Source organism: Amblyomma maculatum, chromosome 2 (assembly GCF_055883805.1).
Source record: "Amblyomma maculatum isolate TAMU_Amacu chromosome 2, ASM5588380v1, whole genome shotgun sequence".
In the NCBI taxonomy this organism is placed as follows: Eukaryota; Metazoa; Arthropoda; class Arachnida; order Ixodida; family Ixodidae; genus Amblyomma; species Amblyomma maculatum.
In genome coordinates this window covers 225895649-225913836 of record NC_139345.1, presented here as the reverse complement: position 1 = coordinate 225913836, position 18188 = coordinate 225895649, and positions in this window count along the sequence as shown.

Sequence of the window (18188 nt, the reverse complement as noted above, 5' to 3'; positions counted from 1 at the left end):
AGAGCAATTACATCAGGCTTGTTGTCTTGCCCGTCAATGTATAACATTAGTTCCGCTTCTTTGTTGCGAATCCCACGGCAGTTCCATTGGTAAATCACGGTGGTTTCCCCCCCGGTCTTCTTGTGCTTCTTACTTGGCTTCTGCATCATCCTTTCCGGCTGTCTCGAGTCGATTGCGCCTTTTCGCGATCGCGTTTTTTATTTTTTCGGCCCGCTCCTTTTTCAGGGACGCGAAGTGGTTCCTCACCGATGTTGAGGCTACTTTTAGCGCTTGACGTTTGTGCTTCGCCGATGGCGTCTGAGGCTGACTCTCGACAGCTTTAAGTCGGTCGTCTATTTTGCTGAGCCTTTCGTTAATTTGGGAAATTGCGGCCAAAATGGCCATAAGCTCTCCTTCTCGCGGGATCTGTGTCGTTACCGTGGTCGCGGTCTCTGCGTTCGCAGTTTCCTCTCCGCTCGCGGGGCTCTCTTCGGCGTCCATCGCCTCTAGGTTATTTGCTGCACGTTGCATGGCCTCAGCCTCTCCAGCTGTCCGCCCTTGGCGGGGCGAGGGGGGGGGGGGGCCCTCCGCGGCACCTTGCGCAAGCCTGCGGCGTTGCTTGTCGCCGTGTTGTCTTGGGGTCCTGAATTTGCCAAGCTGCCGTTACTCGCTAGCGTTTCGATCTTATTCATAAGCGCCTGTATTTGGGCGTTCGGTTCCTGGATCTGAGCGTTTTGGCGCTCTATGATCCTCTTAAGCTCTATCACTTCGCTACTGTCCTTTTGCGGATTCGCTTGTGAGTTAAGGGGTTGGGAGGGGGTGAGGGGTGGGAATTCGGTGTCGCTGGTTAGAGCGACGGGAGACCTGTTGGTCCGGCCCACCTTTTTCTCGGCGATCCCTCGGTGTCCGGTTGACTCTGGCGACTGTTGTTGACAGCCACTGTTGTTGCTGTTGCGGCCCGGCGTGTGTGACCGGCCCCGTTGTTTGGAGGCGCTGCGGTGGGGTCCGCCTGCAGGACCTCTCTTGTCTTGGTTCCTTCTCCCGATGTCTTCTTCCTCTGCTCGGCGCCGTTCCCAGCGCCGCCGGCGGACGACATAGGGTGTCTTGAAGCGGGCTTTGCAGGCCTTGTCCGCTGTCAGGTGTTTGCCTCCGCACAGGCCACAGTTCGGGACACATTCGTGATCTTCGGCGGGGTTGGAGATTCCGCACCCTCGGCAGATCGTGTTCGAAGGATCCGGGCACACGTCCATTCTGTGGCCCACTCTTCCGCACGCATAGCATACGTCGATTTGTTTTCTATGTAACGTGCACTCCATGAGCAGGTTGCCGTACCTCACGTATTTGGGTACTTTATGCCCTTCGAAAGCAATGACGACTGATCGGGTCTTACCGATCCGGTTTGCCTGTAGCGCCGTTGGGTTATGCTTGTGCACAACATTGTCCTGAATATCCTGGGCCGTATCCTCGAGCGGGATGCCCCTTATGACGCCCTTCACCGTGCCGTGGGGGGCCGTTTCGTAGGTACTTACTTCGTGTGCCGTGCCGCGTATGTCGATCCTTCCGACTGCAGTGTATAGGTCGGCGTTCTCTCTCTTGGAGGTGCTCACCACAACGATATTCTGCTGGAGGTTGGGGCACACGACATCTTCACTTGCTTCATTGCCGGGGATCTGTGCCGCCGCCACAATTGCACGACTTAGTTCAACGCGGGTCACGTCGCTCACGTGGAGCCCGCCTCGTGGTCGTAATACGATCTTTATGTCGCCGCGCGGCAAGTCTGGCATGCGCGCGCCCTTCAACAATTTGCCCTTGTTTATACGTTTCGCCCTTGAGTGACGTGTATCGCTGCCAGTGGCAGCCATGGCCTTGGCGCCATCTTGGTTCGTTTGAAGTACGGCATTTAGGCCTAACTTGCCCATGCCTTTGTGCCTGACCCTCTCGCCGGCAGTTTTCCAGCCTTGCAATCTTGTGCACTGGTCCGGCGGAATTTCGACGCCGTCCACCTCTACTCGCATAGCTGTAGTTATCTTAGGTCAATGCTCACTTGCGTAATCACCGATGATTCGATGTTCCGCTGGCGGCCTCACCGAGGCTCGGGCTGGGCCTACTGCTCCTCCGGCCAAGGCCGGAGTCGACGTTAGGCCCAGTTGCGGGCGCTCCTCTCGGCACACAAAAGTCCTTTAAATTTGGCAAAAGCGGTCCCCTACCTCGGAATTCGAGTTCCCGGTGGTCCACACAACTTCATGCATCCGGTCGACGCACTTTCATTAAGGTGCGACTCAAAAAATCTGGCAGTTCAATGAAAAAAACACGGAGCCCAGGTGAAACGCGTCCGCTCGCTCCGCAGGAACGCCAGATTCCTATGGTGGCAGGCTAGCCCCCGCTGCAAGCGGCAGTGACCTACCAGTCCCAGGCCCGTTGTTGTTGTTGTTGTGGCAATTGCCGAGCAAGGGTCGCTCCGCGGAGCAGTCAAAACTGCTCCGCCGAAATCCGGGTTTCTTGGCATCGTAGTTTGAATATCGTAGCCGAATGGCCGTGTGTGTGTGGCCGTGTTCCTTTCCACTTGTTATAATACTCCTTGAGCTTCGGCCTCGCGTACTACTGTTCGTCAAGCGGCATGCTGTGATATTCCCATGCGTTCTCTTAGTTACAGATAGCACCGTCTCCGACCTGTGGACTCTGCGACGCTAGTTCTGCAATGCGTGTCAGCCCGCCCTTGTCGATGGAACATGCCTGCAGTACGTTGCAAGTAACTGGTGTGGTCAGCATTCCATGTACTTACTTGCATTTCCCGAATTTATACGAGTCACTGCCTTTGGATCATCCTGAAGTACGTATACAATTCGGACTGAGGTGTACAGCGCAAGCAGCGCAACACATGGGATGCGAAAAACTCGTCTCCGATCGAGTACTTGAATGGAATCTCGCTGTCATTTTTATCGTTGTCCTCGACTTCAACACCACTATTCAGCAGCAGTGGTAAACTTTAATCACCTCGAAAGTTTTGTTCAGGTTTTGTTAAACCACCTCGAAATACCAGTATAGGCACCGTGCAGAAACCCAGGGGGCAGCACGCGCGGCGAACAGGCAGCGCCACGAATGAGCGCCGGAACAGTTTGATAGGGAGACGCGCGGCCGCCTAGGCAGGGCGCGCGCTTGAAAAAGGCGGCCTGCGCAGCGAAATGGTAGCAGTTTCAGCCAGCTCGAGCGATGTAGTGAAGCACAAAGAATGCGAGAGCCACATGACACAAGACGCAGAGACAGGAACGAGCCCTGGCCGCCCGCTGGGCGTTTATTTCTAGGCTGAAAACGCGCGGAACGGAAGACAACAGGAGAAGCGCGCGTAGTTGGAAAAGGCCGAGCAAAAAACGAAGGGAGTGGGAGGGTGGGGGCATAAAAAACACGGTAAAAATGTAGAAAAAATAAAAAAAAACATTTGTGGCAAACGTCCCTCCTCCCACGTGTGGTACAGCTCCACAAAGGCCAGCTGGAACGCCCCAAGCTGGAGGGCTGAGAGAGAAAAAAAAAGTAAAGCTGGGGGGAATCGAGCGACTGAGAAGAATGAGGTTGTTGTCAAGAATAGAAAAAAGCCTAAAAAAAGAAAAAGCGACAAGCCTGAAAACTCGAGAACGCGATTACGGGGCCTGAAAATGCAGCAGTCACATATATTACGCAGACGGATTTTGAAGAGCTTTACCTGTTTTCTGGTGAGGCGGTTGCCACTTTTCTCGACGATAAAGGAAAGGATGGCTGATGGCACGCGGTCGCTGATACAGTGACACAGCTATGAGAATGGAAACTGCCTTACAGCACCGCACAAACGATCTACAGTTTCTAATACACATTCATGTCTTCCTCAGACCAGAAGATCAAATCGGAGGATCAAATCAGTCGATATTGTCGACCATAAAACCTGACTGCTCATTGGAGGGTCAAATGCTAAAGTTAAAGCTCAGCTACTTTGGTCATCTGATGAGAAGAGAGGAGTCGCTGGAGAAACACTTGATGTTGGGAAAAGTTGAGGGTCACCGGAGAAGGGGTAGGCAGCGAACGCGATGGTTAGATGGCATCCTCGAGGCGCTGTGGATGAAGTTATGTGATGTTAAGAAGATAGTGAGAGACCGGAAAGCGGGCGTGATATGGTCCATAGGGTCACGAAGAGTCGGACACGACTGAACGACTGAACTGAACTGAACTGAATGCCTCTTTAACGGTACTTTTTCCTCTGCCACAAAATTAAGTTTTGACAGGGGAAGGTAACAGGTGGCAGCCAGCCGCTCGACAACTTGTTTGGAGCAGGATCGCATGTAATGAATGCAAGATCTGTTCAGAGTGTCCACGAATAAGTAAAAAAAAATATATTTATTTTTTTTTACGTATTTTGTATTATAGTATCGATTGAGCAGTATCCCTTAAAAAACAGCTTATCATTCGAGGATCAACTGCTCAGTAGACATCGAAATGTCATTAACACAACTAAATGAATAAAGCGTATGGAATGGCAGACAGGGGCTTTATGAATCACATCTACAGAGGAGGGCGAAGCGGACAGCGAAGGATGGCGAGGAAGAAAAAAAAACGTCAGGCTGGGGGACGGACAAAGAAAGCCGCCCAAGAGAAGGAAAGTAGCGGCATAAGCGTGGAAGGAAAGGGTGTGGAAAGAATAAAAGGAACGAGCTGAGAGGAGGAAAAAAATAATGAAAGCAAGCAAGCAAGCAAAAAAAAAAAGTTGCCAAGGCAAATTCGCGAAACTAATGCGCAAGGCATAGATATTCGCCATTAAAACGCTCCGTTCCTGTTGATTACTCTCTGCATTGTACTGGTGCTTATGCAAGCTATCGTAGACAGGGAAATATAGACCAAAGGACAGCATACATAAAAATTATGCAAAGAACAACTGCATCCACGAGCGCGGCACACTGGGCGCGCACGACGGTCCCAGTAGCGCTGATGCCCATGAGTTGCCCAATGTCTTTAAATATTATTATTTTTATTTTGCGGGTTGAGAAAGGATGCTAATGCAGGTGAAGGTATAGTGTGTCCTCTTTCGGGAAAAACACTTCGCGGTAAATCTAGACGCGGCAATACCCGGCAATGATTGCCAGCTCACTGCTCGTTGTAAGGCAGCGATTCGCACTTAGCGTCGCTTCGCTTCGTAAAGCTTATTCGGTGACGCGAAAAATATTTTATCAGGCCAGTGGAAATGCGTGCAATAGCAGAAACCCAGGTACCTCAACCTAGCAATTCATTTGTGGCCATAGAATGCCGCGAATCGAAAGAACGAACGGTGAATGCGCCCCACGCACAGCAGATCCGCCGGTCTCCGCTGCACGGCCGAGCGACGTCTCCCTACCAAACTGTTTTTCCCGCCGCGAGGGGCGCGCGCGTTGTACCGCGAGTTACTCCTGCACGGTGCCTATAAAAAGGCCGGTGGGAGCCTGTAATTTGTACGAAATTGCCTCTCTATCCTGGATTTCAAGAGGTCGGTTAGTGTATCCGCAGGGCAATTGTTTTGCCATTTTCGTTGCCTTTATCGGATGTACAAACAGGAATTCGGTGTCCAATTGATGCAGGCAGCTTGGCACAGCTAATCTATTATGAAGCTCCGGTGCGATAGCCAGCCCGGGACTAACCGGGAAATAGAACCTCAACCGGGAAGGCCAGCTATTCATCACAGCTCTCAAGCGACTCACTGCCCGCCTACTGGGCTAGCCATGCAACCGTGGAACCCAGGTATATTTTCAAGTAAACTTCTGTGCTTAGGAGTGCCGGGAGGTAGTCCGCCCGCGCAAAGAAAAAATGCTCTCCACATCTCCCGACGCAGTCCTGCCTCTAGTTTTGCTCCTAAAGTTGAAGGCTCGAAGCGCAAGCTGTGAAAGTCCTGCTATTTTTGCACAGTATTTATCTTCCAGCTGCTCTAGCTCTAGACAGTTCTTGTATCGAATTCCTGTATTTATTTTTTTTTTGTCTCAGAAAACATCCCACGACGTCCTATTCGATCGATGTTATTTCTACCTGCCCTGTTGTGCTTATCATTGTAGACGAGCATGTAGACTAGTGTCAAAACAATAAATAAACAGTGCTGCGTTCGTGATTCCATCTTTGTCCACTCATTGCCCTTGCGACTAGTTGCAGCATGCACCAAAAACAAAGTTTGCCAATATTTATTTCCTCTGGCTTAGGAAAAAACAGGCCAGCTGTGAAAACTGCAAAGATATGGACTGATATCCCTTCATATTGTTTCACACAATCATGCTAATGATGTGTTGTATTTTCAAAGACCTGCTTGCCAGCGCAAGACGGAACATTTATTGCGGACTGCATATTGGTTGTGTAGTGTCAAAATACACACATGCATCTCGATTTCAGGACATTGAATACCCTCGGGTGGTTACAAAATACTCCAGTTGTCATGATAGCCAAATGCAGCTATGGGATAAAAAAGGTATAGGGACATAAATCATTGCAAGAGTAACAAAACTGCGTAAATTTGCACTGTTAAAAATATTAAACACTACACAGTGGAAGTAGTTTTGCTAGAACTATTGCTGTGACTGACATGGCAAACAGTGCTTGTTGCCTTTAGTGATGTGTTGAGCACAAGGCCTGCCTGGAGATTTTAATCCTGTCTGTTAGGCGGAGTTATGTCCTGTTTTTGTTGTGTTATCATACATGCAGGCCAAGGTAATGCCATATGGTCCTTGGTTCCAACACTGCAATTCTGAAAAAAGTGACTGCCAACACAGGTCCGATGTACACCGTCCCACTGCTGACCGTGTATATTCCTAAGTGATGTCCAAGTCTTGGGCAGACACTAATCGACGCAGCTCACAAAGCAAAATTCCTGCCAAGGTGGTTGCCTACCATAAAACCCACATGCCATAGCTGCCATTCATGGCAGCCCAGAAGTAATGAAGTGCTGACGAAACACATTTGAGATGTTCAGTGAGTTTACACAAGAGGGAGTTGTTAATATGGTTAATTAGTCATCCAGTGAAATTTACACTGTATTTATTTTGTTAAACAAAGCTCCTTTTGTGAAGTGAAACAAGCTCCAAGTAGCCACAGGCAAAAAGTAGGCAAATGGCTATACATATTGAAATACTTATTGTGAATTGTGTTTTATTGTCGGATTCCTTTGAAGGGACACTAAGGAGAATGGAAAGCAGGTTTCCTGTATTGCTAAGATACAGTGTTCTAATCTTAAAGAGACCACACGAGTCGCTTTGGGACGTGAAATGATATTGGTGATGAGGTTGCCCGCCTTGTCCCTTATCGCATACTGGTTTTTGCCTATGCCCAATTTCTTCTTTATCGCTTTAAGGCTTCCCCCGTTCTTTACAGCATGTTCAATTTTCTCCATGTTATACTTCCTTATATCAGCCACCTTGCGCTTATTGATTAGCTTTGATATCTCGGCCAATTTGATCTGGTCTGTTCGATTGGAAGCTTTCATACTCTGGTGTTTCTTAATTAAATCTTTCGTCTCTTTAGACAGCATACCGGTATCCTCATACCGGTATTTGTCATATTGATCGTATTTATATGCTGTGAGCAAGAACGTTCTGATACATTCTAGCAATGCAAGGAGGAGAACGCTGTCTTATTGAAAGGTCAGGACACTGATTGTGGGAAGATGCTGCTGAGAGGTTTGTGATGAGCAGAGCCTGTTTAATTCATCAGCAAGCCTCACTGCACCATAATTACGATATGACATGAACGGCCAATACTGTTAAGTTGCGTTGACATATTCATGCGTTGTATGCATGCACAATGCCCGTCATTTTTGGTTGCTGAGTGGGCTTACACATATTTTTGATGTGATACCCAAAATGTGAGCTCTTTTTTTTCCTTCTTTCGTGCAGATGTCCGTGCTTAGGCTACACATGACCACCTCTTTTGCATATGCTCTGGTCGACGGCTGGCAGAGATGCCCGTTTAGGTAACTTTTGGGTCGTCGAACATCGGACCTTCACATTTGGATGAATCCACCGTCAACTGGTTAAAGGAGAATGATTCTCTCCTTGCTCCTCCAGGAGAGAAACCTACCACATCTAATGTGACCCCTTTCCTGGCACCTACACGCCCTTTTTTTTTGTTGACCGAAGGTGTGGCCGTATATATGAAATAAATAATTGAAGCAACAAATAAATCTCTGCAATCTGCAAAATATGCTTGCACATTTAATGCCATTACATTTAAAATAGCAAACACATTTCGTGACATTCTGTGAAATGCAATGCATGTCTGCTAATTATTGCGATTGCTGTATATGCTGTACCAGTGTACCTGGGCAGCTGTTTTCCCTCTTTGTGGTCAATTTGTCAGTCTTCTGTTGGAACAAAGATTGTGTTACCTCAGAATATTTTCTTACATGCATCAGTGCATACTTTGCTTGAATGCTTCAGTGCACCCTTTTAAAGGGACACTGAGTACAACTCCATTGAGTCATTGGTCTCAGTAAATATTTGATTATTTCTCTCATCATGGCTCTGTTGTCTGGCAGCAATCGTGGCATATAGTATTTATTGGTGGGAAAATTGAAATTGGAAACATTCCCATGAGTCGATTCATGATGACCTTGCTGAAAAGAACGTGTCACTGCCACATTAGAGTGGATCATGACACAATATATCTTGCAGTAATCTGAACCAAAACTTCTGTGTGGAAGCATGCATTTTACTTGCAAAATTGGCCGGTAATGGCAGCATCTTTGTTCTGTTTCTTGGTCTTTCCATCCTTTTAAAACCTCTGCTTTCATTTTAAGTGGTCCCTTTAATGGTTTATGGGGTTTAATGTCCCAAAGTGACTCGTGTGGTCTCTTTGAGATTAGAACACTGTATCTTAGCGATACAGGAAAACTGCTTTCCATCCTCCTTAGTGTCCCTTCAAAGGAATCCGACAATAAAACACAATTCACAATACGTATTTAAATATGTATTGCCATTTGCCTACTTTGTGCCTGTGGCTACTAGGAGCTTGTTTCACTTCATAAAAGGAGCTTTGTTTAACAAAATCAATACAATGTAAATTTCACTGGATGACTAATTAACCATATTAACAACTCCCTCTTGTGTAAACTCACTGAACATCTCAAATGTGTTTCGTCAGCACTTCATTACTTCTGGGCTGCCATGAATGGCAGCTATGGCATGTGGGTTTTATGGTAGGCAACCACCTTGGCAGGAATTTTGCTTTGTGAGCTGCGTCGATTAGTGTCTTCCCAAGACTTGGACATCACTTAGGAATATACACGCTCAGCAGTGGGACGGTGTACATCGGACCTGTGTTGGCAGTCACTTTCTTCAGAATTGCAGTGTTGGAACCAAGGACCATATGGCATTACCTTGGCCTGCATGTATGATAACACAACAAAAACAGGACATAACTCCGCCTAACTGACAGGATTAAAATCTCCAGGCAGGCCTTGTGCTCAACACATCACTAAAGGCAACAAGCACTGTTTGCCATGTCAGTCACAGCAATAGTTCTAGCAAAACTACTTCCACTGTGTAGTGTTTAATATTTTTAACAGTGCAAATTTACGCAGTTTTGTTACTCTTGCAATGATTTATGTCCCTATACCTTTTTTATCCCATAGCTGCATTTGGCTATCATGACAACTGGAGCATTTTGTAACCACCCGAGGGTATTCAATGTCCTGAAATCGAGATGCATGTGTGTATTTTGACACTATACACAACCAATATGCAGTCCGCAATAAATGTTCCGTCTTGCGCTGGCAAGCAGGTCTTTGAAAATACAACACATCATTAGCATGATTGTGTGAAACAATATGAAGGGATATCAGTCCATATCTTTGCAGTTTTCACAGCTGGCCTGTTTTTTCCTAAGGCAGAGGAAATAAATATTGGCGAACTTTGTTTTTGGTGCATGCTGCAACTAGTCGCAAGGGCAATGAGTGGACAAAGATGGAATCACGAACGCAGCACTGTTTATTTATTGTTTTGACACTAGTCTACATGCTTGTCTACAATGATAAGCACAACAGGGCAGGTAGAAATAACATCGATCGAATAGGACGTCGTGGGATGTTTTCTGAGACAAAAAAAAAATAAATAAAGGAATTCGATACAAGAACTGTCTAGAGCTAGAGCAGCTGGAAGATAAATACTGTGCAAAAATAGTAGGACTTTCACAGCTTGCGCTTCGAGCCTTCAACTTTAGGAGCAAAACTAGAGGCAGGACTGCGTCGGGAGATGTAGAGAGCATTTTTTCTTTGCGCGGGCGGACTACCTCCCGGCACTCCTAAGCCCGAAGTTTACTTGAAAATATACCTGGGTTCCACGGTTGCATGGCTAGCCCAGTAGGCGGGCAGTGAGTCGCTTGAGAGCTGTGATGAATAGCTGGCCTTCCCGGTTGAGGTTCTATTTCTCGTTTAGTCCCGGGCTGGCTATCGCACCGGAGCTTCATAATAGATTAGCTGTGCCAAGCTGCCTGCATCAATTGGACACCGAATTCCTGTTTGTACATCCGATAAAGGCAACGAAAATGGCAAAACAATTGCCCTGCGGATACACTAACCGACCTCTTGAAATCCAGGATAGAGAGGCAATTTCGTACAAATTACAGGCTCCTACCAGCCTTTTTATAGGCACCGTGCAGGAGTAACTCGTGGTGCAACGCGCGCGCCCTTCGCGGCGGGAAAAACAGTTTGGTAGGGAGACGTCGCTCGGCCGTGCAGCGGAGACGCGGCGGATCTGCTGTGCGTGGGGCGCATTCACCGTTCGTTCTTTCGATTCGCGGCATTCTATGGCCACAAATGAATTGCTAGGTTGAGGTACCTGGGTTTCTGCTATTGCACGCATTTCCACTGGCCTGATAAAATATTTTTCGCGTCACCGAATAAGCTTTACGAAGCGAAGCGACGCTAAGTGCGAATCGCTGCCTTACAACGAGCAGTGAGCTGGCAATCATTGCCGGGTATTGCCGCGTCTAGATTTACCGCGAAGTGTTTTTCCCGAAAGAGGACACACTATACCTTCACCTGCATTAGCATCCTTTCTCAACCCGCAAAATAAAAATAATAATATTTAAAGACATTGGGCAACTCATGGGCATCAGCGCTACTGGGACCGCCGTGCGCGCCCAGTGTGCCGCGCTCGTGGATGCAGTTGTTCTTTGCATAATTTTTATGTATGCTGTCCTTTGGTCTATATTTCCCTGTCTACGATAGCTTGCATAAGCACCAGTACAATGCAGAGAGTAATCAACAGGAACGGAGCGTTTTAATGGCGAATATCTATGCCTTGCGCATTAGTTTCGCGAATTTGCCTTGGCAACTTTTTTTTTTTTGCTTGCTTGCTTGCTTTCATTATTTTTTTCCTCCTCTCAGCTCGTTCCTTTTATTCTTTCCACACCCTTTCCTTCCACGCTTATGCCGCTACTTTCCTTCTCTTGGGCGGCTTTCTTTGTCCGTCCCCCAGCCTGACGTTTTTTTTTCTTCCTCGCCATCCTTCGCTGTCCGCTTCGCCCTCCTCTGTAGATGTGATTCATAAAGCCCCTGTCTGCCATTCCATACGCTTTATTCATTTAGTTGTGTTAATGACATTTCGATGTCTACTGAGCAGTTGAGCCTCGAATGATAAACTGTTTTTTAAGGGATACTGCTCAATCGAGACTATGATACAAAATAAGTAAAAAAAAAATAAATATATATTTTTTTTACTTATTCGTGGACACTCTGAACAGATCTTGCATTCATTACATGCGATCCTGCTCCAAACAAGTTGTCGAGCGGCTGGCTGCCACCTGTTACCTTCCCCTGTCAAAACTTAATTTTGTGGCAGAGGAAAAAGTACCGTTAAAGAGGCATTCAGTTCAGTTCAGTTCAGTTCAGTTCAGTTCAGTCGTTCAGTCGTGTCCGACTCTTCGTGACCCTATGGACCATATCACGCCTCGCTTTCCGGTCTCTCACTGTCTTCCTAACATCACATAACTTCATCCACAGCGCCTCGAGGATGCCATCTAACCATCGCGTTCGCTGCCTACCCCTTCTCCGGTGACCCTCAACCTTTCCCAACATCAAGTGTTTCTCCAGCGACTCCTCTCTTCTCATCAGATTACCAAAGTAGCTGAGCTTTAACTTTAGCATTTGACCCTCCAATGAGCAGTCAGGTTTTATGGTCGACAATATCGACTGATTTGATCCTCTGATTTGATCTTCTGGTCTGAGGAAGACATGAATGTGTATTAGAAACTGTAGATCGTTTGTGCGGTGCTGTAAGGCAGTTTCCATTCTCATAGCTGTGTCACTGTATCAGCGACCGCGTGCCATCAGCCATCCTTTCCTTTATCGTCGAGAAAAGTGGCAACCGCCTCACCAGAAAACAGGTAAAGCTCTTCAAAATCCGTCTGCGTAATATATATGACTGCTGCATTTTCAGGCCCCGTAATCGCGTTCTCGAGTTTTCAGGCTTGTCGCTTTTTCTTTTTTTTAGGCTTTTTTCTAATCTTGACAACAACCTCATTCATTCCTATTCTTCTCCGACACTCGTTTCATCCTTCTCGGTCGCTGGATTCCCACCAGCTTTACTTTTTTTTTTCTCTCAGCCCTCCAGCTTGGGGCGTTCCAGCTGGCCTTTGTGGAGCTGTACCACACTTGGGAGGAGGGACGTTCGCCACAAATGTTTTTTTTTGTATTTTTTCTACATTTTTACCGTGTTTTTTATGCCCCCACCCTCCCACTCCCTTCGTTTTTTGCTCGGCCTTTTCCAACTACGCGCGCTTCTCCTGTTGTCTTCCGTTCCGCGCGTTTTCAGCCTAGAAATAAACGCCCAGCGGGCGGCCAGGGCTCGTTCCTGTCTGTGCGTCGTGTGTCGTGTGGCTCTCGCATTGTTTGTGCTTCACTACGTCGCTCGAGCTGGCTGAAACTGCTACCATTTCGCTGCGCAGGCCGCCTTTTTCAAGCGCGCGCCCTGCCTAGGCGGCCGCGCGTCTCCCTATCAAACTGTTCCGGCGCTCACTCGTGGCGCTGCCTGTTCGCCGCGCGTGCTGCCCCCTGGGTTTCTGCACGGTGCCTATACTGGTATTTCGAAGTGGTTTAACAAAACTTGAACAAAACTATCGAGGTGATTAAAGTTTACCACTGCTGCTGAATAGTGGTGTTGAAGTCGAGGACAACGATAAAAATGACAGCGAGATTCCATTCAAGTACTCGATCGGAGACGAGTTTTTCGCATCCCATGTGTTGCGCTGCTTGCGCTGTACACCTCAGTCCGAATTGTATACGTACTTCAGGATGATCCAAAGGCAGTGACTCGTATAAATTCGGGAAATGCAGGTAAGTACATGGAATGCTGACCACACCAGTTATTTGCAACATACTGCAGGCATGTTCCATCGACAAGGGCGGGCTGACACGCATTGCAGAACTAGCGTCGCAGAGTCCACAGGTCGGAGACGGTGCTATCTGTAACTAAGAGAACGCATGGGAATATCACAGCATGCCGCTTGACGAACAGTCCCAGACGGCCATAGACGTCCGACGGTCGACCGACGGACGTCCGTTTTCGGACATCCGACGGAAGTCCGGTTATGTTCGATATACGTACAGCGGACGTCAGTCGGACTATCGTTCGTGGATCCGGATCGCGTCCCACGGACGCCCGACGGACAGCCGGAGGCGGACATTCGGACGTTTCCCGGAACTTGCTTGCAGGGCCCGCTATTGGTGTAAAAACTTGCCAATAACATTCGTGTAAAGTTCAGCATGTGCCATGAAAATTTCAGTCACTAGTGCTCAATGCCTTTGTCGTGAAAGTAAAGCAGACAATAGAATATGCAACAGGTTCAAGTTTACTGTTGTCTACTTCCACACATAAAGCACTGAACAGCAGTGTGCAATTAAAACTTCCATCAAAGAGGCACATGTGCTAGCTGAGCTTTACACAAATGCACCATTCCTGAAAACATGCGAAGTGCATAGGCATACCAGCATGCGAGGTTGTAAAAAAAGCTTTTTTGGCTTTATTGCAAAAACTGCATGCATAAATAGTCTACACTAAAAAAATATCGATGTTAAGAAATGGCATGGTAAAATGCAGGCCAACTGGAGTATTAAGAATCTACTTGAATAATTTTTTTTAATCATCCTTGGCCGTGACAGCTCTTTCCTTGGGGAGGTGGTGGAGGAAAAGGTATTTATTGAAACCTAATATTTCGGAATTAGCGAGGAGACGATCGAGTTCTCTGTGGGCGGCCTCCGCAGGCCGGGATTCCAGGAGCAGTTACTATCCTGTGCATTTGCTCGATCAGCTGTTGCTGGTCTTTCAGGCCTCAGATGGAAGAGCAGGTTGGGCTCCTCCTGCAATAGAAGGGAAAATGAAATTCAAGTTATCTGTGCTGAACTTTGATTACATATCTCCAAGGGCAACTGCCAGTTTCTCTCAATTGCTTTTTCCAGATGGCACTGTACGCATGCATCTCCATTCAGAACTGTCACATACTATATAGAAAGGTCATATAACTGCAGCAAAACCCATGCAGAATAACAAAAGATACAAACGTAGTTTGACCAGAACCTGGCATTCAGTATTTTAATGTTTTTATGTCGTCTCTTTGAACATGCCACTCTGACCAAACATGGCATGTTATGCTTGCTGCTATGCACCCTCAGCAATTCCCAAGACATGGAGTGCACATGCAGAGAAACCAAGCATAAAGGATGCTGTATATGAACATAAAGCACAGCCAGAGCATTGCAGTATTACACAGGTACGCATTGGCGGCAGAAACCTGCATTTTGAGCGGTTTACCAGGCAGATTTTTAAAGTCATTGTTCCTGCTCTGAAAAAAAGTGATCAATAATAACATCATTTAAAATTGTTACCTTTTTATTCTGTAAACTGCACATTTCGCTGGTTTCCATGTACCCTCTACCGAAGACATTCCGTGGGCGTGTCAGGGGCATATCGACATCAACATTTAGGCTACAAGCCTCTAGAAAGCGTCTCCTTAGAGCAGCTGCGACGAAGTAACTTATCTGATAACATGCAAGCTGCTGCACCAGAATAAAGATAGACATTTGACATGTGGCTAAAGCCCAATGTGGAAGCATAGCCCGCCGCAGTGATTGCGCAGTGTTCATGCTTCTACAAGAGTTAAAAGTAAAGTTATTTGTTTACCCACAGCGCTATATGTGACATTACAATAGCAAGGCTTATAGTTACACAAAACACAAAAAGCTGACATCTACAAGCTCCTGATGTATTACCGGCAGCATGCAGCATGGATGTTAGTTACTGAAATATGGTTGCATAATTCTGGCAACCAGCTGTGCATGTATGTCATGGATTTCGCAACTACGCACAACAAATTACAAAAAAATAATAGTCTTTATAAATGCAGCCAGCTGTTCACAAGAAACACTGTAGCTTTTTTATGGGGAAGGTAGTGGGCGCCAAAGAAACTGCCCCTGTAAAGGCGCCTAATTTGCCCCTATGTAATATCGGGGACAAAAGTGTGTGGACTACACAAACTGCAATCAAAGCACATAACTTTCACATCGACCAGGAAACTCGGACCATACTTGTCGATGTGAAAGTTGAACGTTAGTTCTTTCATGTGTGCAAGAGAAATAAGGTCACAATTCGTTTACATCGCGATTCTAGTTAGTTAGTGTCCGCTGGTCCTCATTTGAACGAACAAAAAGAGGGGGGGGGGAAGAAATCTACCTCAACTATATGTTTTGAGTGACACCAAGCCGCAGTTAGCATTAAAGATATCACACAGTTTTGTGGAAGATTTGGGAGCGCTTTGCTGCTTTCTTACAGGATTGGACAAAAGAGCTCACCATCTTCAGAAAGGCATGTTATATAGAAATGAAACTAGTGAATTTACTGCATCTGGCTACAACAACTTGCACACAGAGAGGAAGATGAACTGAAAACTTTATACATGAATGTACGTATTTACAACAGGTGAAACAATGACCATGATCTATGCCGAAGCGGAAAGAGATCAAAATCTAGCTCAGAACGAGTTCTCCAGGCCGCGGGGCCGTTTCATTAACTTCGGGACTCCGCCCACATTTCTCATCCCCAATGACTGGCTAACAAACATTTTGGCAAGTCTTTCCACTTTCATAAGGTTCTTCACCCTCTCCCTAATACAAGCAATGCAAAAGGGACAACAAATTCGTTTCACAACAAACGGAATTTAGAGAATGGACCTCGAAATGATTGGCTCACTAGGTCACATGCCAAACTCTCTCCCCTAGGAAAAAAAAAAGAAAAAAAATTAGAACCCATCAAAACGGTGTCCCACGTGCGCAACCATTGCCCAAAGCTTTCACCCTTGGCGGCTCCTTTTACAGGGCAATTATTGCAATTATTGGCGTCCGAGTCAGCACCATTGCGGACCACATCAGAAGAGCCAACCCACATCCTCCCGCTCCGCATCATACCGTCACTGTTACACACTTGCCCTTTTTCAACACCGCCATCTCCCACCCATTGTTGACATCCAGGGTTGGAATCCTCAACGAGACCCCACTCAGCGCGCTTGCACTGAATAATTGTCACTTTTATGGGCTCCCCAACAAGGAAGAGGACCTTACACCCTTCAACCTGACAGCGTTTTTTCTTTGAACGATAAGCAGTTCTTCCAAAGGAGGTGCTCGTTTCAAAGCTGTGCTGCCTCTGTGTGATGGGTTCAGTCAGCGTACTAAGGACCCCTTAGTTGTATACTGTTCGTACAGCTCTTTAAATAAAAATGAGCCCCCTACATGACACAGCAACGAGAACAAACTGCCTGTCCCCGCGTCTTCGAGTGCGACAGCAAAGTCCTCGGAAGAGGGGACTTCTTTCCCTCTCTGCCTACGTTTCCGTTAAGCACTGTAGCTGCTGTAGCTGCCTCTCTGTGCGCGTCTCTCCGCCTCCTGTCCGAGTGCAAGTGGGAGACGGCCGCAGCTGGGCATTGAACAGGTGACCCAAAAAGAGCAGACTAATAATGGTGCCTAGCATACCCACCGATCCCTTACAGAAATCATTAAAGAAATGAAAGCAACACATCAGATAACGCTACAATGTTTCTAAGTGCAAAGTCGACAACTCCAAGTCATATAAATATATGTACATCTCCGCACATTAACTAGACAGAAACAGTGCAGAGTAAACTAATAATTCAGTGTCTAGCAACACTATTAAAAGGGGATAAAGGCCACGGGGGCTACGATTGTTAGTACCGTTTAGCCTTTAAACTACAATAACATACTTGTTGCAAGCTTAAAATCAAAGATTCACACCTGTCCCACCCACAGCAATGGAACACACATCTGACTCAAGTCTGCAGAGAAAGAGCAAGCTAGACTATTACACACACCCTTGGTTGTTTTTCTGGCATTCCTGAGGGTGAAGAATCTGACTTGTCAGTAGCATGTATATGAATAAGAATCCTATGACAGTAAATGCATCAGATTTTCTGGAGTGGCTTTTCTTTGCTGACCATATATGAGGTGAGCTATAATTTATCCAACTTGGCCTAGGTTTATTCTATGAATAACAAAGCTATAGCAGGTACACAGTCGTCCACTCAGGCTGAACATGCGAGTGCATGGCATGCACTTTTTGAGATGCCACTGCATCCATGGCAGCTGCACACCGTAGCGAAGAGGCAGACAGCGTGAAGTACCAGCCTCTAGTACCTCTACCACCACTGGGGTCCCAAACTAGGGACCCCTTGTTTTTGTCAGGACAGGCCCCCTCAGGGTCAGCTAGTGAGTAACCTCCTGTATTTGTATCTGATGGAAATGTTTTCCACCACCACCCACAATACGCAGCTGCGCATCATAGCAGATGTGAAGCAACAGCTCCTGGTCCTTCTACGGATAAGCCACTTTGCCTTGATGCATGCCTGCGCACCATAGTAAAGAGGCAGACGACATGACGCAGCAGCTCATGATACCTTTACACATGAGCCCCCCCATTGTACTTCGATACGCACCATAGCAAATATACACACTACGCCACACAGCTGCTCCTGGTCCCTCTATGCATAAGCCATTTTGCCTCAATACGCACCTGCGTACCTGAGCGAAGAGGCAGACATGAAGCTGCAGCTCCTGGGCCCTCCATGCACAAGCCACTTAGCATCAATGCACGGCTGTGCACTGTAGTAAAGAGGCGAAGGACGTTAAGCCGCAGCTCCTGGTCCCTCTACACATCAGCCATTTTGCCTCAATGCGCATC